Raw genomic sequence first — 25,638 nt, forward strand, 5'->3', positions numbered from 1 at the left:
GCTCTGGAAAAAATAATAAGCAAAATTGGGCATCTGGCCATTCAACTGTTGATGAGCATTTCCATTTTGTAAAGTAAAATTAGATAAATGAAGAAAAAAAAAGAATCCCAAGAAACACACATCTCGACCATATTTGTCAGTTGACATCCAGAGAATTTCTTATACAGATGCACATGCATGGTCATTTACATTTGAATGGTTAATTGCTCTATTTTTTGCAATTTTCTTAATCAGACCTTTTAACGTTTAAATATGCCCATCCAACACACACACACACACACACACTCTCTCTCTCTCACACACTCTCTGCTCTGCAGAATATCTCTTTCCGACTTTCTTTTCCCCCCCTCCTTTCTTTATTTCACCCTCCTCTCTCTCTCCCTTTACCTTTCTCTCTCTCTCTCTCTCTCTCTCTCTCTATCCCTCTCTCTCTCTCTCTCTCTCTCTCTCTCTCTCTCTAGTATTGCTCTGCAGAATATCTCTTCCTGACTCCCCCTTTCTTTATTTCACCCTCCCCTCTCTCTCTCTTTACCTCTCTCTCCCTCTCCTGTATATATTTCTAAACAGCAAGTAACATTTTATTTACAATTCGTTACCTCTTATTCTCATGCTGATACAGGATAATCATCAATATTTGTGAGAAGAATAAACAAAAGAACTCGTGAATTTTCATGAACAGTAGCACAATATACAATAGTTTAATCAAGCACGCTTAATTTCCATGATTTACAGCACCAATCTTAATAATCATAGATATAAAAGTCAAATGACATACAAACAATACAATCATGCGACAATTCCACGAGTATAATCAGCCTTGAATGATAGTTTGCATTAAAGATCAAATTCGTCACATGATCTTTGTTTTAAAAAAATGAAAAAACGATTTTAAATTAGTATATTTCACGTAGAATTGTATACGTATCCGTCATTCATACATACAATGTAACTATACAAACTTCAACATCCTAGAACTTAAAAACAAGTCTAAAGTAACAAACTTTGTTAAACAATAATATTTTTAAAAATATCTTCAAAATACTTCAAGAGCAGTAACTCATTAACACATACAACCTAACACAAGTTTTTCAAGATTTTAGGAAAGGAAGGTTACACTACTAATCAAATGGTCATGCATCGGTGAAGTTGTATATTTTCTTTTAAAGGCAGAGTATTTTAACCGACATCGCTACCACTACACTGCAGTAATCTATTTCCAATTGCGCCATCTTTCGGTGAAGGCGTACATAGAGCGATTGCCTGTTTCTAGCGCGTCATCCATTGGTGATGCATTGTTGGACATGGCTGTCGACACATCGTGTCCTTGTGAGCAGCAGGTGGCAGTATATGTAAACGTAGAGTAATGTCAGTAGACTACCCTGCTTTTACCCTCTAGCTTGTATTGCAACTACAATAGAATGTTTTCTTAGAATACAATGTTCTTTCTAGCAAAAAGAAAAGAAATATAATAGTGGTTTTGAAATAGAGAGACTGTTTTTGTGTATCCTTATCAAAACCCTGACAAAAATATTGAATCGAACTTTCAAAATTCTGCCTTTTTAGGTAATGAATGTATCTGCAAGTTAAATGAACAAATCAGCCGTTTAAATTAACCTTGTAAACTAAATAACGATGTAGAAACGCAAAAGTTTAAACGAAACAATGTTAGAAAAAATATATTCGTTTGATGTACTTCGATAAACGAACGCAATATCACATAGTACAAATTCGAAACGTAATATACTACAGGACTGATTAGCGTGATGGCAAAATGAAAACTAAAAACCCCATAAAAGAATTCAGATGATAATTGTCATACCACTTAAATTTATTGAACATCACTACACTTCGTCCATATTCAAATTATGTAGACCTCTTGCAATATTAACACATTAGATTAATTAGTCCTTAGCTTTAGATACTTATGATTAGGAGGAACATTTACAACACATATCAGAAGTAAATAAAGTATAAATTTGGCAAGTTTGATAACTAAATCATTAGATACCTTCCACTTTCCAAGTTCAATTTGAATTGCAGTTTTAAATATTTTTCTGAGAAATGTGACTTGTTTATTTTCTCATTTTCCAGAAACCATAATCTACAGAACCAACAACAAAAACGAATGGCCTCTTAAAGAATATATGGCAAATACAGTCACATGGTTTTAAAACAAAAATGAACAGGTAAAGTTTCATCTTTATTTCTTATTCCTAAACCTGCCGAGTAAGGATTACTTCTTTTAAAAACAATTGAAAAAACATGAAGCACAAATTCTATTTTGTCAACTTGTCAATGCATTTCTAAATAGTTTAGATCTAAATAAACATTATATACTTCAATATGTCAAAATGTATTTGTATAAAAACGTCTCGTGACTACCAATGTACAAAGAGTATATACCAAAAAGTTCTTAAAGTTGTCAATTACATGCATATATTATTTTAAAACATGATAATCTAGTGTGTTCTGACTAGCTCCAAGAAACCAATACGGACTAAAAATGGTCATACCGATAAAAATGCATGTTATTCAACCTACAGGTACCGTACTTTACTATTTCCTACTTCAACAGTGATTTTCTTCCCCCAATTAAGATTGGAATACTATTCTACCATTATAAATCAACTGTACGATTTGAATCGATACCATTCATTTCTTAATGGCTCATAATAGTCTCATATATATAAACATGAAGTATCCATTTGTTTTCCATGTATGGTATCAAAGTAACTGGTGTGATTAAGTATCTGAAATTATAAAATTCTCTAAAATCAGACTTACGGTACTACTTTTTAATGTGAAAAATGTCAAGACATTTACACAACTATGCTCTGCGCATTTCAATAGTACTATCTTTAACATAAATAAACATATAAACAAAAGTTCTCTTAAAAATCTAGGTAATAGGAATGCTAAACAAAATAGTAGCCGTAGTAATCATAGAAACACACCATAGCAAAGTAGTTATCGAAGAAAATGATAGATTCACTGTACAAATAACAAGAAAACAATGTCATTAACCAATTAGAATGTGCATACAATATCAGCTTTGAACAGATTTATATACATTAATACATGTTCATGTACCTATTAAAGCAATATATACACTTGTAAAGATAACTTTTCATTGTGCATAACAAACAGCAATAGCTTGTTTTCAGCTTGCCATGTTTTCATATAACTATGTACAAATACAAAAAAAAACATGGATAACTTTTTAGTAACTGCATTTAATTGCAGTTATATAATTATTTTTGAGGTCTGTAACTCTGCACCTATTTTTCATTTGGCCATATGACTTTAACATATAGTCATGTGGTGGGGAAAGCATACTTTTTTGTATTGCTAAGCAAATGTTTGTGCTGTTTACACTTTATTTATCTTACATATTCAATTAGCTTTCTTGACTGAACGATATCTCATACAAAAGATCACCTGTATGTACATGATCATATCGTATACAAAAAGCCCTTTTAAAAACAAATTATGTAAACCAGCATGTACCTATAAAATGTATTGGTCTGCAGACTACGGGGTTAAATATGTCATTATTCTTATATCTTTCTAAACTCCAAGAATATCTAAACACCTTATGCAACATTATACAGTATCATCATGCAAAGATATTTATGTCAATATTTCATTCCATTACTACATTCAACGCTCTTCCCATTATGTTGTTATCAAGTGAATCCTCTCATAAAAAAAGGTATTAAAGGTGAAAAACACCACCAACATTCGAGATAAGGATTGCTAATACTGAATAATTGACTTTTGCACAATTTAAATATCCTACTTTTTATGGAAACAAGAAGTTACGAAAGGATTTACATAATTGTACAAAACTGCTTATGGTACTATTTTTTTTGGCCATATTGAGTGGGGTAAAAGAGAGAAAATAAAGACGTAGGAGCCGTGCTTAAACCGTTAGTAATTTGATACTGATTATGTTAACTTCATTCAGAGCAATATGTTCACAGAGTTTGGCAAACTTGGTTTCAGTTGGTCACATCATATTCTATTGTAATGTACTCGCTCAACAAAGCAGTAATCGCCGTATTGTGGTCAAATTGAACCGGGTTGTTCAAGTCTCCTACTCATTGGCACTGACAACATATCATGACGCTAAAGAGGGCGGTATACATCTTTCACTGACTACATATTATGAAGCTAAAGAGGGCGGTATACACTTTTCATGGTTTGGTATTTTCCAGAGTAACTTCTTCTTCAATTTTCCATTTTCTTCAAAAAACGTGAAAAAGCCAACACGGTACAAAAACCACAATTTTCCATACAAAAGACGAGGACTTGCACACCATTTATCTTCACAGCAATGGGTTGGAATTATAAGTTGTTTTTTGGAATGTAATCAAATATAATGGATACTTCTTTGTCAAGTGCCTCATTACATATCCTTTCATTTACCAGTTACAAATGTTTTTTTAATAGAAAGCATATTGTATACATTAGTTGTTGCTAGGTAAGACAAACATTATGACTTGCCCTACCTAGCAACACGTAATATATGCAATCTGCATTCTGACCTGTCCAATGCAATCATTCGTAAACAGGTGAATAAACAAAATATGTTCTATGCACTTTACAATGATTTTTGCATTAAACTTGGTTACATTACGAAAATGGCCTACACATGTATGTACCCTGCATGTCATTTTTCCAGAACAAAGTCCTTTTTTTCTTCAAAAAAACACTTATGAGATGCTTTGACAAGACTGCACGCAAATACCTTCTCAGTAAAAAAAAAAAAATGTAGGAAGGAACAGAGTAGATTATACTGGTGTGTTAGGATTTGGCTTGGAGTATCCATTTGGTGATTTACTCTGCGATAAATGAAAAGAAACGTAAAAGAAATACAAGCATATAAAGTAATGAAATGAAATAATAACAATTTCTTTTCTTTCTGTGAATGCAATAACATATCCAATGCCAATTCAGTGATTATATTTATACCAAAAAGAAAGAAAATCAACAAGTTTTAAAAAGGACAAGCTTTTTTTACAGTTGGAATCATGCCTTATTGCCTTTTTTCCACACATATGGACATGACCAGTCTAAATTATCACAAAGGAAAACAAGAGAGGCAAATCAAACTCAGGGATTTGGACTATCATGGTTAAATCGAAGTGATCATGACTTGTGTGTCCATTAATATTATAAAATACCCTAATTAAACTCATAGAGAGAGAATATGTTTTAACAGGGCAAGTTTCTCTTAGACCCCATCTGCTTTCCCCCTTATATTTTCATGTTTTTGTTAGAAATCTCCCTGATAGGCTTCTATCAAAAATTAATAGACAAGTGATAACAAAATAATCTAAAATAAATGAAGCAAAATACATAATTTTGAACAAAAAAAAAGAAACAATTATAATGTGCATTTCATACATTGCATATTATCAGTGTCACATAAGAATCAAATCATATTGACTGTACAAACAAACAAATTCTTCATTAATTGAACAATTGAAATAAAAATTAAGTGTACAAAAGAATTGGATGAAATTAAGCCTGGCTTAGCTGAGTTGACAGATGTATGGAGAGCTCACTCTTTCAGTTTTCTCAAATTAGTACAATTCTGTTAAGATCATGAAATAATGATGAGAAATGTCTTCATTTTGCTATTCTTACATTTTTAGTTACATTTACTGTGGTAACTTTTAATGGATACAAAGGTTTACATAGGAATGTATTACTTTTGCCATTCTGCCACCAGACCAGAGACGGTTCATATATTTGTGTCCTAATTTCTGCAATGGCACTTGCCCTGAAGCTTAACAGCCTATAATCACAATATATTTTGAATGTTTTCATAACTAATAAAACTCTGCAATAATAGCGTTTACAGCTGTACTGACATAATATACAGGCATGCGGTCACATGATCATATATGAACATTACAGCGTTACTGTGGACTGTGTAACCATGTGCGAACAATTGAAGCTAGGAGACTATTAAAGCAAGTGAAGAGTGCAGCATTGCCAATTTGAAGACACTGAATACCATGTAGAGAGGAAGACAATGGATCCCTTGTGCTCCTTGCTGATTTAAAATGTATTTTTCGACTGCATTTTTTTTTTACAAGAGGGAGGGAGGGGGGATTTTGTAAGGAGGAATCGGAAGGAGAAAGAAATTTGTAGTTTTTAATTTTGTAGTCATAATCATTTTTTTTCTGAAGATGCCAGAAACAGGCCATGCATGGACATTCTATCTCTCAATCTACATGCAAACAAACCCAGAAAGGAGCTCAAGAATACTGGAACTTCAATATCAGCATGAATTCTATTTATTTATTTATCTTTTTTTAAAAGTTATCTATTTTATTCATTTATTTATTCATTTATTTGTTTAAATATTTGTTTGTTTGGTTTATTTTTTTTATTTATTATTTATTATTCTTCTTCATCTATTTATTCATTTTTTAAATTCTTTTAAATTCCTATTTGCAATTTTAATTTATTAATTCCTTATTATCATTGTTATCATTATTATGCTTATTATTATCAATATTTGTTATTCATTTATTTACAAGTATAAAAAAAAAATTTCTTCATTTTTTTTTTTTTTTGGAAGGGGGGGGGGGGGGCAAGTTACGGAAAGAGATGGAGGAGGGGTGCACACTGCCAACCACTGTAGTGTTTCTACGCAACTTCACATTGCAATTACTAAACAGGGAGTTATTTCCCTGTTTCAAGCAAAACAAGGCTGATGTGTTTGTGTTTTAAAAAAAAAATTGCAGCACTCGTTAAAGTTTTGAAATTGTGAGAAACTTCATGCAGTGCTCAAAAAGTTGCCTGATATCCATGCAGTTTAAGCTCTGTCTACAATGAAAAATATTTTCCTACAATCTCATCACATTATAATATGCAAATCAATTAATTTTGTTCAATACTCAAGCAAATGTACTTTATATTGAGTGTACCAAAAAGCAGGACAAACAAATCAGGTAGTCAGAGAGTAAATGTAGTCTACTGCCCTCTTATGACAAATACAAAGCAATGGAGTCAGTTTTGGCATTCAATGGCTCTTTTGAGTTCTCCTAGCCTAGGGGACGCTAACAAAATATAATCTTGGGAAAATAAATTGAAGAGTATGTCAATCCACTACATGACTGACATTTAGAGGTTGAGGGCAGCATTTCCTTTGAGGTTATTCAGTCAATCATCAAACACTTTTTCATAACTGTGGATATTTTGCTATTCTTTACTTTTTGAGTCAATCTTTGCAGGCATGTGACATGTGATTTCTGGTACTTGAAGCTAGCAAGCGAATATTTTGTTGTCTGTAACCCAATGACTACCGGTACTGACTTGAACTTCTCTATTTCCCGTTCATGTGTTTAAGTATTAAGATTACAGACAGTCCTTTTCAGGACTCCCCAATCCTCCCCCTTTCTCACGTGGTGCAACCGTAAGCTTAGCCTACTGTATACTTCCATGTAGTAGTACACTTTTGATTGATTCAAAATCATCACAAGCATTTGTAAGAAACATGTAGTACTCGCTTCAAAATTTCTTGAAGTTCTGAGAAGATATACACTTAATCTTTCAAGAATAAACCATATTGTCACAACCAATTCATGAAAAGAGGTAGGACAAAGTCACTCCAACTTTCTGGGCAAGACTGTGGTTCCAAAAGTCATTAAAGGCAGGACATTTTACCAACATCGCTATTCGCCACCACTTAAATGGATTTATAATTGTGCCATCTTTCGGTAAGGGCATACATAAAGCTATTTATTTTTGGTGTGGCATTGTGGGACATGACTGTTGACACATTGTGTCATTGTGAGCAGCAGATGGCAGTATACAAAAAGTAGTGTCAGAAGAATACCCTGCCTTTACAAGACAGATGACATCGATACTGATTGCACTGAGACAACTCACTAAGGAACGGACTAAGAAATAGGCCACATTCCGATTCTGCCAAAGATTTTCATCGGAAGGGTAGGATTTCAACTGACATTTTGACAGCACAACCAAATCTATTCCCTAAGGATGGAAATCGCTTACCTTAACTCACAGAACTTGTATTGCTAGGAAGTTTTCTTTTTATGGATGGATACAACATCCAATACAATTTGAATACTAGTAGTTGAACAACGGTTTCCTCCATTCTTTTTGTCAAGAATGGAGAAAACGTTATATTGTGGTAGTTGACCTTTGACTGCATTTTGACCCAACTTGACCTTAGCAAAGGCATCTATTCAGGTGGTAAATGGATTACATTAGCATTAGCAATAACAAAGTACAAAAGCAAGAAGCTAAGCCCCACGCATTTATTATTATAGGATACAAGTTAATAAAAGAATGCTATCCCGAAGATCTAGACTTATAGTCCCAATGATTTCTGCTCAGATGGCAAATGGATTATATTAGCACTGACAAAATACAAATGCAAGAAGCTTATCATGCACATGCACCACCTTCAAAATATTGGAACTTCAAGAATGGTAACCTGAGTTTCTAACGCAACCCTTATTTGAGAGGGGGGAATACAGGGTTTAAATCAAAAGAGGGAGGCCGAGGAGATTGATAAGGCATATGTTCATATTTTTGGTTAGGGGGATTCTGGTCAGAACCAAATTGCCCATATGCTTGCTTTTTTCAATATAGTGAATTTTTGGTTCCCTCTAAAACATCACACCAAACCATATTTTGATAAAGCAATTTGCTATAAAAAGGGGAGGGGAAGTAAGTGTGATAGTAACAATCAATTACACATTCAGTATATTCAAGAACTGGGACAAAAACCAAGGGGTTAAATTGAGTGGTATACTAAAAGAAAATGTCCAAACAAGCTACAAAGAGGGAATCAGACAATTACAACATCTGTTTACTGCAAAAACCAGACACTTTTTTATATGACTGTTTTTGTGGCAAGAAACTTTCCCAAATTTGCAAAAAATCTTGTTGTATGAATCATTTTGCATTATGAAACAGATCATTACTGCTCATTGGATTGGTGTATGCAATGCTATAAAGTGCTGTCATACTTTAGGCTAGGCACGTCATGCATGCACATGCTTTTTAATTATTTAGGGGCATTTATACTGTGCAACAGTTAACATTCAATCATGCATACATAATAACACAACAAATTTGTAATAAGTTAATATTTAAGCATGGCCATCTAATTTGGTGAGACAGGAAGAATTTGACAATTTGAAGGAATTTTGCATGCATTCCTTTACGATTCATAGGACCTCCATCTCTGGCTAGGGATATGATAAGCAATTAAGCACTAGAGGGACAGTTTATATTCTAATCACACGACATAACTGACTCAAAATCAACTCAACAAGCGACCAATTTTTTGCCATTTAAAAAAAAATTGTTTTACTCTGTTTGTTGTCATTCTAGTGTTAGTCTTGTTTAAATGTCTAGAGTATCATCCAGTGGCTAGTTTTTCGTTTTTTTTTACCAGAGCCTATTTAGTCAAAGAATTCTGAATACATCAGTTCATATTCAAACCTTACAATCAATTTGGCTATCAAAGTTATGGGCAATAAAGGCTTTATATTTAATGCATGCTTATACAATTTGTGTCCAGCTTATGATAAAATGAAATGAAAACTACATGCCTACCAATCAAAGCCTCAACAATAATTGGCTTAATTACATTAAGTCTGCTATGGAGCTGTCTTAAATTTAGGCTAAAAAACCTTAAAATTAATACAAAAGTTGGCTAAGTAATTTGCTTAAGCTGAAAACTGAGTGAAAAACTCATATGGCCCATGGGGGGTGTTTCATAAAGCTGTTCGTAAAGTTACGCACTACTTTACGAACGACTTGTATGTGAAAAGCAAAATGGGATGCTCAATCATTATTAATTGCATCAACTAAAGTTGAACTGTGCAGATGTAGATTAACATTCTTATCATAACAAACATTTTCAACTCAGAGTATATTTTTTACTATAATTTAATTGAGGTTATTGGAAATATCAGAAAAATGTTTGGGCATCCTATTTGGCACTTCATATACAAGTCATTCAAAAAGTCATGCATAACTTTACAAACATCTTTATGAAACACCCCCCCCCCCCTGGTTCACAAAGGAAGAAGATTGTTGTTACTGTTTCGCTCTTACCTTGCAGCAGCAGCAGTAACATACAAGAACCACGATAGCGAGTAAAACCACTCCAGTGCAAGACCCTACAATGATATACAATGTTGTGTTGTTGCTTGTCTGCATTTTCGGATCTACAAAGAGAAAAAAAAGATGTGATCGCATTAACATGTGAATGTATTCAAAAGGTTGAATGCATGAATGTAATCACAAATTTGACTGCCAGATAAAAATAATGCACATCTAAATAGTCTGGCTTGAAATGACAAATTTGAAAATAAGAATGTAGACAAAACATGAGTATGCATTCAAAATGTAGTATACAATTGATGGTTTAGTGTGAGAATGCAATCATACATGTTGGTTCCACTTGAGAATGACATTCAAAATGTACACATGAGAGCTGCAATACATCTCAGTGTAGAACCTAAGGAGAAATACAGTTCTAAACTTCTGTATGATAAAGCACTGTTGATGATAAAGGATGGCAAAAAGAGGTTGCCATACAGAGAAGGGATAGTTAAAGGTAAAGACCAGTATTGGCAACGCCCCAATTTCAAAAAATGAAATGGAAGCTCTCATTACCAATCATGTGAAAGAATATGTTTTGACTAATACATGATGATAAAAAATTTGCCGGGAAACCGCCTACTAATTCATATATTTGGTAAACTTATTTCTCTCATGGTCTGGTGAGAGAGATAGGGTAGTCCCATATACATCTTTCTGTGTATAGTGCTTGTAACTTTACGAAGAATGGGCCAAATTTCTTATCATTTTGATGATTCCAGAACCTTGCAGATGCTAGATGCTAGATGATCAACCTTTTCTGATCGATTCCACAACGTTTCTTTCACAATGCAATCGCATGACCATTACTGGTCTTTACCTTTAAATAAAAACAGGATAAAAGTGGAGAGTTTGAGAAGGTCAGAAAAAGATAGATAGTAGTAGTAGACTTTATTGGATAACTTGTTTAGCACAGGGCTAATCTGCCACAAGGTCCAAGGGAAGTCATAGACAGAGAAAGAAAAGTTATGAGCTGTATTATAATGCTTTGACAGAAGAAAAAATGCTAGACAAGGCCGTGCAAACACTGAGAGATATGTTTGGGGATTGATCAAAACAAAAACAGGAGAATACAATTAAAAAAATCATAGATGAAAGAGGAAGGAAAAGGCTGATAATCTAGGCCATGACTTCAAGTCCAGTTCCCGGTTTCTGTAACTTGTTTGATGCCCTTGTACATGTCTTAGAGAATTCACAGTAAATCACTCAGCAATAGAAACATAGTGGGCATGAAATAGAGGGGAGGGGAGAGGAGAGTAGAGAGAAGACAAAAAATAGAATGAGAATAGAGATGTGGAAGAAAGAGGCATTGGGGAGGGAGGCAGACAGAGGGAGAGAGGCAGAGAGACAGAGAGACAGAGGTAGAGAGAGATAGAGATAGAGAGAGAGAGACTGAGAGAGAGAGAGACAGAGAGACAGTGAGCGACAGAAAGAGAAAGAGGGAGAGAGAGAGAGAGAGAGAGAGAATGTGGGTGTTGTGTGTGTGAGAGAAAGAGAGAGAGAGGGGGAGAGATAGATTGTGTGAATGTGTGTTGTGTGTGTGTGAGAGAGAGAGGGAGACAGACAGACAGAGAGACAGAGACAGAGACAGAAAATGAGTGGATGACAGAAGAGACAAGATGAGAGAGAGAGAGAGGATGAGGGTCAATTAGACCAACAGGAAAAGGGTCAAGACATAGACAAATTTGAGAGTCAAGGTAAAAGCATGAAAGAGAAGGACAGAGACAGAGACAGTGACAGAGAGAGACAGAGAGAGACAGAGAGAGAGAGAGAGAGAGAGAGAAAGAGAAAGAAAGGTTGAGCTCTAAATGGAATTAGAGAGATATACACAGATAGGAACACTATTCAGGTCATCAAAACAGCCTTGTCAAACACAATCTATCATAAACACTATGGATGAAAATTAAATGAAAATAGCTGGATAAAGATATGACAGATTTGAAAATAAACACAGCAAGCAACCCAGGTTCTTATTCTTAAATATACGATACAAAATTGATAAATGTCTGTTTTGTATGTTACTTTAAATATAAGCATCTCAGAGGTATAATGGACCACAACTATATTTATGAGGAAATTTTTTTTTTTTCTCTACCTCTCTCTCAAATATCCTTTTCCAAAGAATAAATATATGACCACAGATATAAAAGGACGTGAAGGGGCACAAACAGATTCATCTGGAACGCAAAATGCATTATCATTGAAAACCATAATTTTACTACACACAGTGATTACACCATATGGTTAGAATGTGGAGCTGGGAAATGCATACATGCCCCTATACAAATTTAAGTTCGTCGCGAACTCGTATTATGTTCGTGGTAAGCTTAATAAGATCGTTTTTTGGGCTTTAAGCTCGTAACACGCTTCCAGGACGCTAGTAACGATCTTACAAAATCTTCACGAGCTCGTGAACGAGTTCGTCACGAGCTCGTGGCGAACTCGCGGGGAAAATGGGCAGCTCGTGGCGAGCTCGTGGCGAGCACGTTGGTAAAAGGGGGAGCTCGTGGCGAGTTCGTGGGTAAAAGGGGGAGCTCGTGGCGAGCTCGTGGGTAAAAGGGGGAGCTCGTGGCGAGCTCGTGGGTAAAAGGGGGAGTTCGTGACAAGCTCGTTGGTAAAATCGGGAGCTCTTGGCGAGCTCGGGCGTAAACTGGGGAGCTCGGGGGTAAACTGGGGAGCTCGTGGCGAGCTCGTGGGTAAAAGGGGGAGCTCGTGGCGAGCTCGTGGGTAAAAGGGGGAGTTCGTGGCGAGCTCGGGTTAAACTGGGGAGCTCGTGTTAAACTCGGGGGTAAACTCGGGAGCTTGTGGCGAACTCAGGGTTAAACTGGTAAACCCAGCCCTCTAGGGTGGACACCAAAGTTTCATAATTTTTTTAAAAATATCTATTTGATTCAAAATTGAACAATTCAATGAATTTTATATACACAATGTAGAAAGCCTTTCTTGTGAAAGATTAGAACGATTATAAATGAAGTTTTCTTAACAAAATTGTATTTTGTATTTTTCATATACGGTAACGCATGTTATGGGTGGACACCAAAGAATTTTTAGAATTTCAAACATGTGCTGTTTTTTTAACTATAACATTTTAAGCTTCATCTTTTTTTAATTGATTTGATCCATGGAGTTCTTCCAAGAAATAAACTAGGAATGGTCAAAGTTGTTCATATAATGTGCATTCATCATGCAGAAGCACCAAATGGAACGCGTGTTGCATGGTGGACACCATGCATAACAACTGTTACAAGATGTGAAATATGGTGATTATGAAAAAACTTTGCCACGCAACCTAAGGTTATTAATGACATGAGCATAAATAGATTCAGCACTTACTACCAGACAATAATTGAACATCAGATAGTCATACAAATTTAGAGAATACTCATTACCAGGAACTAGGTTTTTTCATGTCACGTTTTGGTGTACGTCCTAAAAAGGGCAAAAAATGGGTTTCACCTTACATAAAAATTTAAACCCAGGGTTTTGAAACACAACGTTATTTAAGTTATCTCCACTACATATCTGCATTAAGACATGGACAAAATTATCACCATAGAATATACTCTTTTATTTTTATACTTGGATCTGAAATATCCATGGTGAAATCTCTCCAGTATCATAAAAATACACATATGCAATTACATTGAAAGTTCAGAAAATGTATGTTGAAATTGAAACAATAGCTTTTTCATGCTGAAGTAACCTGTCAAATTTCTTGTAAATTTAATTAAATTCTTTTGAAACTTTGAAACATTTATTTGCAGCATACCAGATTGGGAAGGGGGGGGGTGCCATTTATTCTGACTGTATCATATATTTAACACCCTGAAATGTCACTATCAGGTATTACATAAGACCACACACCCAGTGCTTGATTCGAGGTCAACTCCCTGTTTCTATCTTGCTCTCTCCTTATGTACATAGGATCCCCCCTGCTTAGACACAAATCCCTATTCCTCTCTTCTCCCCTCTCTCACTTTCTTGTGTACTCTCTCTTGTGGAATTACCACTGGTAGCATTCCTGATAAGAATGAATTGATTTAGGCCCATTTGGTCAAGTCTTTTTCTATCTTGCTGTTGTGGAGAGCAGACATGGGTTTTGAATGGTATTGCAGCTCCTTTGTTTTAGGTAAGAGAAAAACTAATTTCTCACACCTTTTAACTAAATGTTCTATTGTGTATTTATAATAAGACTAGGCCAACAGTTAGGCCTACCTCTCTTATACATTTATGAAAGAGAAGTGTAGAGTAATGATTAATGAGATAATGTATTCATTCTCTTTCTAGTGAGATATCTTTTCATATATTGGGAATTTTGTTTATCTATCTAGCACATAGTATATTCACTTCAATAAAGTAACATTAGATATCTATGTGATAAGGTTATATTCATGTAAACATTTCTGTATCTTGAATGACAAACCCTACCTTTTAGGCAACATGAGAGCACAAGAATGCATTTGGTCTGAATACTGAAAACTAGTTTGCTAGCGGATATAAAGAAGGGATTGTTCTAGAGATCCTATAGTGTACATGTATCATTACTTGGTACCCTGGGTTGGTGAATACACTGACAAAAAGGGGGGATGCTACATAGTTATTGTATGAATACCGCTTTATTAGTTTGGATCTTTGTAATATTATGAGCGATTAGAATGATGGAATTATTACCAAAATGGATAATAAATTTCTTCAAAGGCAGAGTATTATACAGTTTAATTACTCACATATTTAATTTTATTATACAGTGTAATTATATAATTTGGAAATCATTTATTCATTTATATTGTTGTGTGAAGTTGTGAACCCTGCATACAGGTAACATGCATTAAACAGTGTTTGTATTGACTCTAATAAAGAGCTACTTGTTTTAAGTTACATGTTATGTTATATCTTTTCTTTCTGTTCTTTGATATATTAGTAATTTAATTGATTGATATCCCAGAAGTAATGAGCTTTTAAATTGCCCTTAGAGTATCACTGTATTCTTCACCAGCTAGCCAACTGAATTGTCCCTGCATGGCCAGCCTGCAGATGTTACCAGGATATTGAAAGGTTGATAAGTTAGATTAATATATATATATATATATATGCTTGCCAATAGCTCAACAGGATCATCAAGTTCACCTCTATATGTAGACACAAATTTGTTCTCAATGCCAACCTGCTGTTAAGCACGCCATTATAAAGCGTGCAGCCATTTTTTCCACGAAATTGTCGACGAACTCGCCGACGAGCTCGTTGACGAACTCGCCGACGAGCTCGTTGACGAACTCATTGACGAACTCGCCGACGAACTCGCAGACGAGCTCGCCAACGAGCTTATCGGCCAGTGACGAGCGTGTATATTTCGAGCACGCCAACGAGCTCGCCAACGAGCACGCCAACGAGTTCGTAGCTAATTTGCATATTTGGAACGAAACGAGCTCGCTGGCGAGTTCGTCTGCTTGCTCGTCAACGAACTCGTTGGCGAGCACGCTGAAGAGCTCGCGTGTAAGCGTACTGAAATTTGTATAGGGGTGTACTGAGCTTAATGTTACCTAATCTTCATTTGGATGTGTAAAATGACAATTCATTCACAAACATCACAAATTATAACGTCTTTTTCGTTCCGATCCTACTTTTTGTGCCATTTTATTTCACTAAGCGGCCTTAGGTACTTTTCAATAAAAATTCCCCTCAAACTCTGAGACAGGATGTCTAAAACCGTGTAAAACCCCTAAAAAAATCTGGCACCATGAGGCCTTATTTCATCAGACCGGAGTTGCAAAATAACCTGCAATTTTCAGACTCGGGATATTTTTACAGAAGCTCTGAATTGGGTCTTCACCAGACTGATACGCTCATCACAAACTATAGCCTGCTAATTGCAACTGCGGGCTGATGAAAACGCAAATTAGCTGGCTAATTTGAGATCGAGCTAGTTAAAATAGCGGGATATTTCGCAACTTCGGTCTGATGAAGACAGGCCTCAAAAGTGATGCTGGTATTGATGTGTATTGCATGCAAACCTCGTTGAAGCTCTGAGCATGTAAGTGTCTATCAGGTAACACTACTGCTATTGCATTTGTAAACATGTAATTCAATATTTGTGGATCACATTCATTGTGCCAGAGCGATCTGCATTTTGAAAGCAGAAGAGCTGGTACAAGTATTTTGATAGAGGCATCCAGGCACATGCAAATAATAATAATAATCAATGGGCACACATTTAATATGTGATAGATTAAAACATGTTTTATCTGTATTTTACAAGTACTCACCCATCAACAAGATTGTTAAGACTTTCAAGAACTCAACAAAGGGCAATTTCAATATATTACATCTTCTTATGGATTATATACATTGTAAATGCAGATTATGTAATATATTATTGTGTACTACCACATATGATTCAGAAGTATACCGAAATTGATATCTAAGGTTGATTTCTTGAGAAAAAATTCCCTGCATTCATCCGAAGAAATCAGAGAGCAGATATTTTTAGAGGTTAAACAGATTTATTGGACTATCTGATGAGTTCTGAGTTATTAAGAAGGAAATAAAAGACAAAAGAAAAGTCATCCAAAGTCTCATCCTAAAAAAGCAATGTTTGGAATATTTGATGCAAAATGATATGAGCTAAAGCGATTCTTGACTCTCACCTGACATTTTATATAAAAGCTACTGTTTGAATTCAAAGTTTGACATGTATGAAGAGAAGGGAAAAAAAGGAAATCATATTTACCTGATTTTGTTGGTTTAACTGTGTTTATTGAAGGTTCCCTTCCTGGTGTTGTCGTTACTGCAAAACAAAAAAACAAAAAAATAATGGTAAACACACTTTGCTTCTGTTTGCATTTGGATAGCAACACTCTATTGACATCCCACACACAAGTTGAATATCTATCACCTTCCTTGAGTTGCAGATATTCAAGGAGAGAGTAAGATTGAGAATGTTTTCTAGTAAAGATTATATTCAGAACATCACTTTAAAAATCAAAATGTTGTCAAATCTCAATCAATAAAAACTGAGTGTATGTGTATGCATTGCCTGGAAAGAATCAAACTCATGATATGGGTGGGGAGGGAGGGGTGAGGGGTGGTGGATGGGGTGGGGAGGGGGGGGGGGGGTATCACTACCCCCTCAGAGTCCAAATCTTGTTTATTCACTGCCTGCAGGCTGTATATTCTCCTGTAAGATCGGATTTTGTGAAGAGGTTCACTTTGCTCAAGTTACCCACTAGTAGTAGCTTGATTTTTATTCTAAATGCACATTATGCATACAATAGGCATATCATATACATGTATGTCCGCCTCATGAAGGGAAAGCGGCTTACAGTAATTCTGTATCGCTCAACATGGAGTTTAGCTTGTATTTGACGGCAGCAGAATATAACACTCACACAAACCAACGTAAAATAGCTGGAAAATCACAGTCAAGTACCTGGTACCCCATTTAATTGATTTTTGCTCATCATTTAATTTGCTCATCATTTAGCTACAAAAACAACATTTATAAAAAAAAAAAATGTCTGGCGGATATTATATATCATATAGTTTTGAACATTCCATATCAGTTCGGAGAGAATCTGTAAAATGTCATTTTCCATCAGCACAAGAACTCAAGATGATATTTAATATGCAATCTTCTTTTTATTACAAGATAGTTAGAGGGAGAGAAAGAGTGTGAGAGAAACAGAGTGAGAAAGAGGGAGAGAGAGAAAGAGAGAGAGAGAGAGAGAGGGAGAGAGAGAGAGAGAGAGATAGAGAATGAGAGAGAGAGAAAGAAAGAAAGAGATAGAGAGAGAGAGAACAAGAGAGAAAGAGCGAGAGAAAGAGTGAGAGAAAGAGTGAGAGAAAGAGTGAGAGAACAAGAGAGAAAGAGAGAAAGAGAGAGAGATAGAGAATGAGAGAGAAAGAAAGAAAGAAAGAGAGAGATGGGGAGAGAGAACAAGAGAGAAAGAGTGAGAGAGAGAGAGAAAGAGAGAGAGAGAACAACATGATATAAGAAGTTCATATCAGCAGTAGACAGCTATAGAATATAAACAAAAAAAGAGACATTATGTAAAAACAAACAAATCCTTTCATCTATAGTGCAACTTGTTTACCACCCTATATACTCAAGTGACATAATATCAAGAAGAGAAGATTAATAATGATATCAAAGCAATGACTCAAAGCACACAGCTGAATATATAATGAGGGGAAGTGCTCATGCATGTCTTATTTTCACAGGGGATATGGAATGTGATTTTCATATAGCTGATTTAAGACAAGCACGCAAAGCGGCGGACATAAAAGCGGGGTGTGATGGCTTGTGCTGAAGAACCTCTTTCGCATATTAGGAACGCCTCATTTACCAACAAGGAGAGTGCTGCTCTTGCGTGGATATCCTCTGCGCTCTGCAATAGCCATATTTTACTAAATTAATGTAAATCTCAAATAGTGTTCACTAGTTAAATGTACATGTTTATGAATAAATTGTCTGTTTAGAGCCAGAAGGGGGTTACTCTACTGAAAAGTATATGGGTTAGCAACCTACTGGCTCTCGACAGGATAAGTGAGAAACATATGTCCCTGTAGATTAGTCTCTTGGGAGCTTCAGAAATGAAATATGATGGTGGAAAATGAAAGCTTTTCCTAAGAGCTTTTGAAAACTTTGAAAAATTACACAATGTCTACCAAGAAAGGATGGAAGAGAGAGATAGAGAGAGAGAGAGAGAGAGAGAGAGAGAGAGAGAGAAACAGAGAGAAACAGAGAGAGAGAGAGAGAGAGAGAGAGAGGGGGGGGGGGACAGAGAGGCAGGAAGAAGGAATGGGGAGAGGAGAAGGTGGAGGGAAGGGTTGAGACAAAGGAAGGTATAGGGATGGAGAGATAGAGAGGGGAGCAAAGGAGTTGGAGAGGGGGTAAAACAAAAGTGGAAAGATACAAAAGAGAGCTTTTATTTAAAAATGAGCCTCCTCACTTTTACTGTGCAGAACTTGATATATCGGTGGGTGAATAATCCCATGAAGTCTGCTCAGGGAAGGGTGCTCAAGGAAAGGAAATAAAAGAGAGAGAGAGAGAGAGAGAGAAAAAAAAAGGAAGAGGGACATGAAGAAAAGATATCTTATTTTGTATGTTATTTTATTTATTGAATTATTTTTTGTTTTTTTGTTCGGGGGGGGGGGGGGGGGGGGAATGGTGCATTATTATTTTCTATAACAAAACTTATGGAAAAATAATAAAAAAGGAGGATGCATTAATGTCACTGTGGCAAAGTAACCTCATGAATTCCCTTTAATTTTAATTCTGACATAGCTTTAAATGTCTTCTTAAGGAAAGTGGACGTGTCTCGGCCGTCCTTCAGCATCTGTCTACACCCCTGCCCTTCTCCAGCAGTTTGCTAATTGATTCAATTTCCTCCTTCATGCAGTGTACTACTTATTGATGGAATCTATAATGCGTAGCCAGTCTTCCTCGCCCAGTGTCTTAGAGGGAAAAGGTTACCAGGGGGGTGTTTCACAAAGATCCTAAGTCAAACTTAACTCTAAGTTGGACTTATTGAGAGCCATTTGTAGCCATAAAATAACATATATTCAAATGCCAAAATGCAAGTATTTTAGACTTTTCGTAAATTCCACATCAAGAACATGAAATATCCTTGATAATTGATAATATGAATGCTTCGAATCAACATTTAATGCCTTTTAAATTTACAAAGATGCTAATGGCTTTCCATAATTGTTAAGTTCAACTTTATAGAGATAAGTTCAACTTTATAGAGATAAGTTCAACTTTATAGAGATAAGTTCAACTTCATAGAGATAAGTTCAACTTCATAGAGATACGTTCAACTTTGTGAAACACCCCCAGCATGTTTTAAAGTGTACCAATCACATCATAAAATAATTTGTGTATAGCCAGAACGTAGAGGATCAACCTCAAAAATATATCTGACATCTTTTGTGCTAACGGATAATGAGTATGAAGAAAAGAAAAAATAATATAAAACCCTGCACACAGAACCTATTTCAGACTTGGGTTCCTTACAGGCCTTTTTTTATGCAAACCAGTACAGGTGCGTAAAGAAGTCTAATCACGACTTTAATTGAAAGAGGATTCAAACTTGCAATATCTCTCTATGAAAGTAACATTTGAAGCTTAAATATTGAATATTCATGTAGTGTAGCAACATGGAACCTCTAACATACATTTAGCTAAACATTTCTAGGTGAAAGGATCAGTACACTTTAAAATGTCTACATCGTGCAAATCAAAGTTTTCGTCCATTGACAGAGTCATGAATGGATTATGAACTCCAACCCTCTTGACAAAACCCATCCATAAATTGTTTATTAGGCTGTCATTCCCAGAGAAAATATAATAAATCAATAATGTTCATGCACCTTTATCACAAGTTGAACTGTTAGGTGTTGGCAAAGGCATTAAACCAGTCTCTGATCACCTGCAACACAACTCTTCCCTGACTAATTAAGGTTAATGATTAAAGTGCACTTTAATACAATGACCTATTAACTGCGTTGTAAATAATGTTCATGCATCTTTATCGTAAGGTGTACTGTCGGCAAAGACATTAAACCAGACTCTGATCACAGGTAACACAACTTTTCCCTGACTAATTAAGGTTAATAATTTAAGTGCACTTACAATGACCTATTAACTGCGTTGTACATTGAGAAAGGATTAATATTTGAGGACATCCAATATTGAGCTAGCCAAATTGGACACCTCATGGAATTTTCATACCCTTGTTAAGTATTGATAGGAGGTATTCATTATTAATGAATGGATGCACACCTTTAATAACATAGCACATGATGACGAGAAAAGCAGCTGCTGTATTTGTGTTGGCTTATACGTGAACTTTCATGAACCATCTTACAGCATTCACGATATCAGTGAATAAATAAACTGCAGTGAACTTTGTTTAATGCTACGTACATCAATATCTTTCAGTCATTTTCAATTATCTGCCACTTTCGACTACTCTCTCTCTCCCTCTCTCTCTTTCTTTCTCTCTCTCTCTCTCTCCCTATCTCTCTCTCTCTCCCTCTCTCTCTCTCTTTTGCTCTCTCCCCTCCCCCTTACCTTTCTCCCCCCTTTTGTTCATCTCTTGGAACCTTATTTATCCCCTCCTCCCAAAACATACAAACACACAAACAGACCCCCCCCCCCCCCCAAAAAAAAAAAAAAAAAAAAAAAAAAAAAAAATATTTTGCTGTAAATCAGATCCTATGTAGAGGTATACTTGTAATTGTATAGAACGAGAAGATGCAAACTGACATGAAGTAAGTGTTTTGACTTGAGCACATGTTTGAGTCTCCTCCCCTCCCCCCCCCCCCCCCCCCCCCTCCTCCTCATGCAATACTTGATATGCTGTTTTCATGTTTATAAGCATATTGTGCATACATGTACAATACATACACACATCACAGGAGTAATATCGAGAAATTAAAAAAAGCTTCCATTAGAGGACCATCGTTGAAAAAGCACAGCCTATCCCAGAACGGTCCTATCGATACCCACCCCCTATTATTAACTGCCTGTTGTGCATGTGCATCTACTTCATGACTGTAAGATAAGAATGTTTAATTAATGGCAGTATAAGAGCTTTAATATCAGGACACATGGTCGGGCTCAAGTAGCAGCTGCCTTGAGGAATCCCCCAAGCATAGCTGACTGAAATTCCATCTGCATTATCAAAGCCTCTACTTAACACCAATCTTAATGCATGGGACTGCTTTCTCATTAAGATGTGAACTTAGTATCGGGTGAATGCAGACACGTGTATATATCCTCCCCACAGTGAAAGCAGAACTTTATTAAAGTAATATAATAGGGGCAAGTCCTTGTTCAAGAGGATACATATTACCTGTTTGGAGCCAGAAGGATATTACATCTGTTCAGACTAGGTAGTTCAGAGCCAGAAGTGCATTTAGCCTCGAGTTGAAGCATAATGAAATAACGCCCTTCTGGCTCCGAACCAACCAGACGATCAACTCATATAATTTTATATAGTTATGAACTCCCTTCTGGCTGAAAAGAGATGATATTGTCTGCTGAGGGGTTGGAGAATGTTAACTCATGAAACACAGATTAAATATCCTTCTGGGTCTAGACAGACAATGTTCACTAAATAAAATGAAATGTCAAATGCAGCGAATTCATGTACGGCTGGAAAACACAAAACCAAATTCTGCAGAGGATGTCTGAGCAAAATGTAAATAATAAAAAATCTGTAGCACAGTGAACTCTAGCTAGAACAATGCAGTGAATGTATGCACAGTTGGAAAACACAAAACCAACTTCTACAAAGGATATCTGGGCAAAATGAAAATAAAGAAAAATGGTAGCACAGTGAACTCTAGCTAAAAGCATACACTTAGTACCCTGAACATGCATGCAGTGGTTGATTTATATCTGCTTCAAACAGAAAAGGCAAAATGATATAAATGGCAAGCTCAATTTTGAAAGGTTTCCAATCAGCATATCTCCTCTCTCCTCCTGCAGATCACTATCATTTTTTATCACCAAATCTCTCTCCTGTCTCACATGCACTTTCCTGGTTCACATGAGATTGCTTTTAAATACTTAATTTCTCATTGTCCCCCTTTCTTTCTCCTTTTTACATTTATTCTTTTTTTTTGTTAACACCCTCTCTCTCCCTCTTTATATCCGCTTCCATATTTTGTGATCTCTGTATCAACTTTGTCTTGGTATATTCAAAATGCAAAGGCTGACTTAAACAAAGTTTAAAGATAAATGGTTCAGATAATTGTTGTCTCCAGCGGACATGGCTGAGAATATATATTTGAGTGCCAAAAGACACCTCTGAGCTCATTCCCAATATCACATATCAACCCATTGGCTTCAGGAACCAGGTAGTTCCAATACTAAACCTATGGGATAGCAACAAATCAGTAGTCAGCGGGTTAAAAAAGTCCTTTCTCCACAAGTACATAAAACAGATAACATGGTACATCTGGGCCCCGTCTTACAAAGAGTTGATAATATCAATCACAACTATGTACATAAGAGATAGGAGACTGCAAACTTGCGATTGGTTGGAGGACTTACGATTGATTTGGGTCAATCGTAACTCTTTGCAAGATGGGGCCCAGGTAAACTATAGGGCAAATTAAGTGCAGGAATATCATCTGTGGATGTACAATACGAAACTAAGGAATCCCTGACTACCCAAGAAATAGGCACTTCTTAACACCTGCCACAAATCATACCAAAGCTAAAAAGTATTAGCACAAATACAGTGCCGATCGCAAGCTGCTATAGACTGTTAGAGCCAAAAGGATATTGGACCCAAGTATACTTTTACACACTTTGAATGCCCTTTTGGCTCTCAACAGACAATATTACTGAAATAAAAAACTTCTGCCTAAATACCATCAACACTACTGGGTCAGAAGGGATTAGACCACACAGCGAGGTCACTGACAGGTGGCTATCTCATTAGGCTATCCCGATCCCATCATGCACACCGATTTCCGGTTTTCCGTGTTAACTAGTTGTAATAGCGCGCACACATGCGATCTATACCGCTCAGCGGTGCATGATGGGATCGGGATATTTGACTCCGTACTTCGGTCTAATGAAGACGGTCGCAAACTATCCCGCTAGTTCGGAAATAGTGGGATATTTTGCAAACTAGACCGAGATATCTTGGGATATTATCCCGACCAACTATCCAGCTGATTTGCTACTTCGTTCTAATGAAGACGCAAATTGGCTGGATAGTTTGCGATCGGGATAGTTCAAATAGCTGGATATTTGGCAATCTCGAGATAGTGAAGACGGGCCTATTAACTCAGCTTTCAACTAACATAAGAAAAAGAGGATCATGGGGGACCAATAGGCACCGATTGGGGAAATTTTCTATATAGAGGGAGCAAGTAGCTACATGTAGGACAGTGGGGCTTTAAAAGGGTGATCTTGCCAACAATGTGGACATCAATGACTACTAAGCTGCACAACAAGAAAAGTTGTATGAAATGCATATTATAACAGAAAATGGAGAGTACATCACTTTCCTCATTTGCTGACACATCACAAGCCCACACACCATGCAGTTTAAAAAACACAATATATTATGATTTTATTTTTTACTAGTGTTAACAAATAGGCAAATTATATGGTAGGCTACCAATACACAAACAATAGTAACTATCAAATCAAGGCAAACATAAAATTGAAACATTTTACAAACAAAACCTTACAGAAGTTACCCAACAATAAATTCTACATGTATGACTGTAAACTTTCTACTCTCTTGAACATCTGTGCTACACATCATGTAGGAGTGTTTCAGCATACTAAGTACTGCTGAATAATGTTATTCTTTTTTTTTCAAGGTCATCCTCGCAAGCGCACTTTTCAACTTACATGTATGGCTAAGATAGTTTACTCTGGACAGGACAAATTTTTTTTCAAGGTCATCACACAAGATCATCACACAATGCATTCATGACTCAAAGTTCCATACCGCTTTATGGAAACATTTAGGAAATAATAATGTATGGCTTTTTATTAGAATTGAAATTATTTAGTGATGAAATAATATTGTCCATATCAAATGAGAATATGAGAAGATTTCAAACATGTCTGATGTAAGATGCAAGATGTAGGGATCCCTTGGAAGTGGGAAGTTATCAAAATAATAAATAATACCCCTTTTTACCATGCCTAATTTCAAGATAATGAGGTGTGCATGTGTCCAGACTCAGGCTCTATCCAACAACCATGAAAATTATACAATGCACATGACCAGATAAAAAAAAGAAATTATGTTAAATCCTTGTGTTAGAATATTCTACCTCAATTATTTGTAATCCCCCCCCCCCCCCCCCGGACAATATCAATATATATCAATACTTCAGAGTCCCTTACAAGTTTAAAACATAACATGTACATTGTTTTGAATGCTTGTTTCCCCAACAAACTCCACCCCAATTACCGGCTGAGCGCCAGAAGGAATAGCTCATCGCCTTTTTTACAGGCTCAATACATTTCTTACTCTCAACAAACAATATAAAACATAAAATTAAAAATATGACAATAATTTTGACTAACAAAATTATAACACACATGGAAACAAGTTGCATAATGAACATACACATGACAAAACATAATTAAATGTATACAGACTGATCAGTGATGTAACAACATGAATTTGAAAGAAAATGAAACAATTAAAACCCATACGATTCCAAACATGCATGACCATGATCTACAGTACATCAAAACATTAAGAGTGCGCAATATGGGTATGAAATCCTGAGCTGACTTTCATCCAAGAATTGCATACCTGAGGTGGACTCTGCAACTTGTTGGTCGATGTCTGAGTGGACAACGCTGGAGGTCGTGCCTGAGGTCGTTTTCCTCGTCGTCGTCGTTGCTTCTGTCAATGGTGTTGTCGTGGGGGCTGTCGTCGTGGCGGGGGTAGTTGTGACTACTGGTTAGTCACGTCATCAATGGGG

At 36.1% G+C, this 25,638-nt stretch overlaps 1 long non-coding RNA gene across 2 annotated transcripts; it reads right to left on the bottom strand.

Moving 5' to 3' along the window:
• Nucleotides 1–666: 666 nt before the first annotated feature.
• On the bottom strand, nt 667–25,638 carry LOC105446870. Of its 2 annotated transcripts, none has more exons than XR_004063788.1 (4): nt 25,467–25,638; nt 16,889–16,945; nt 10,114–10,226; nt 667–6,087 (listed from the first exon to the last, which is right to left on the bottom strand). It is a non-coding gene; the product is annotated as an uncharacterized LOC105446870 (long non-coding RNA). The 2 variants fall into 2 exon arrangements; XR_004063787.1 differs by having other exon boundaries at nt 667–4,844; nt 25,467–25,637.

The sequence above is a fragment of the Strongylocentrotus purpuratus genome, unplaced genomic scaffold, assembly GCF_000002235.5.
Source record: "Strongylocentrotus purpuratus isolate Spur 01 unplaced genomic scaffold, Spur_5.0 spur5_scaffold_13, whole genome shotgun sequence".
In the NCBI taxonomy this organism is placed as follows: Eukaryota; Metazoa; Echinodermata; class Echinoidea; order Camarodonta; family Strongylocentrotidae; genus Strongylocentrotus; species Strongylocentrotus purpuratus.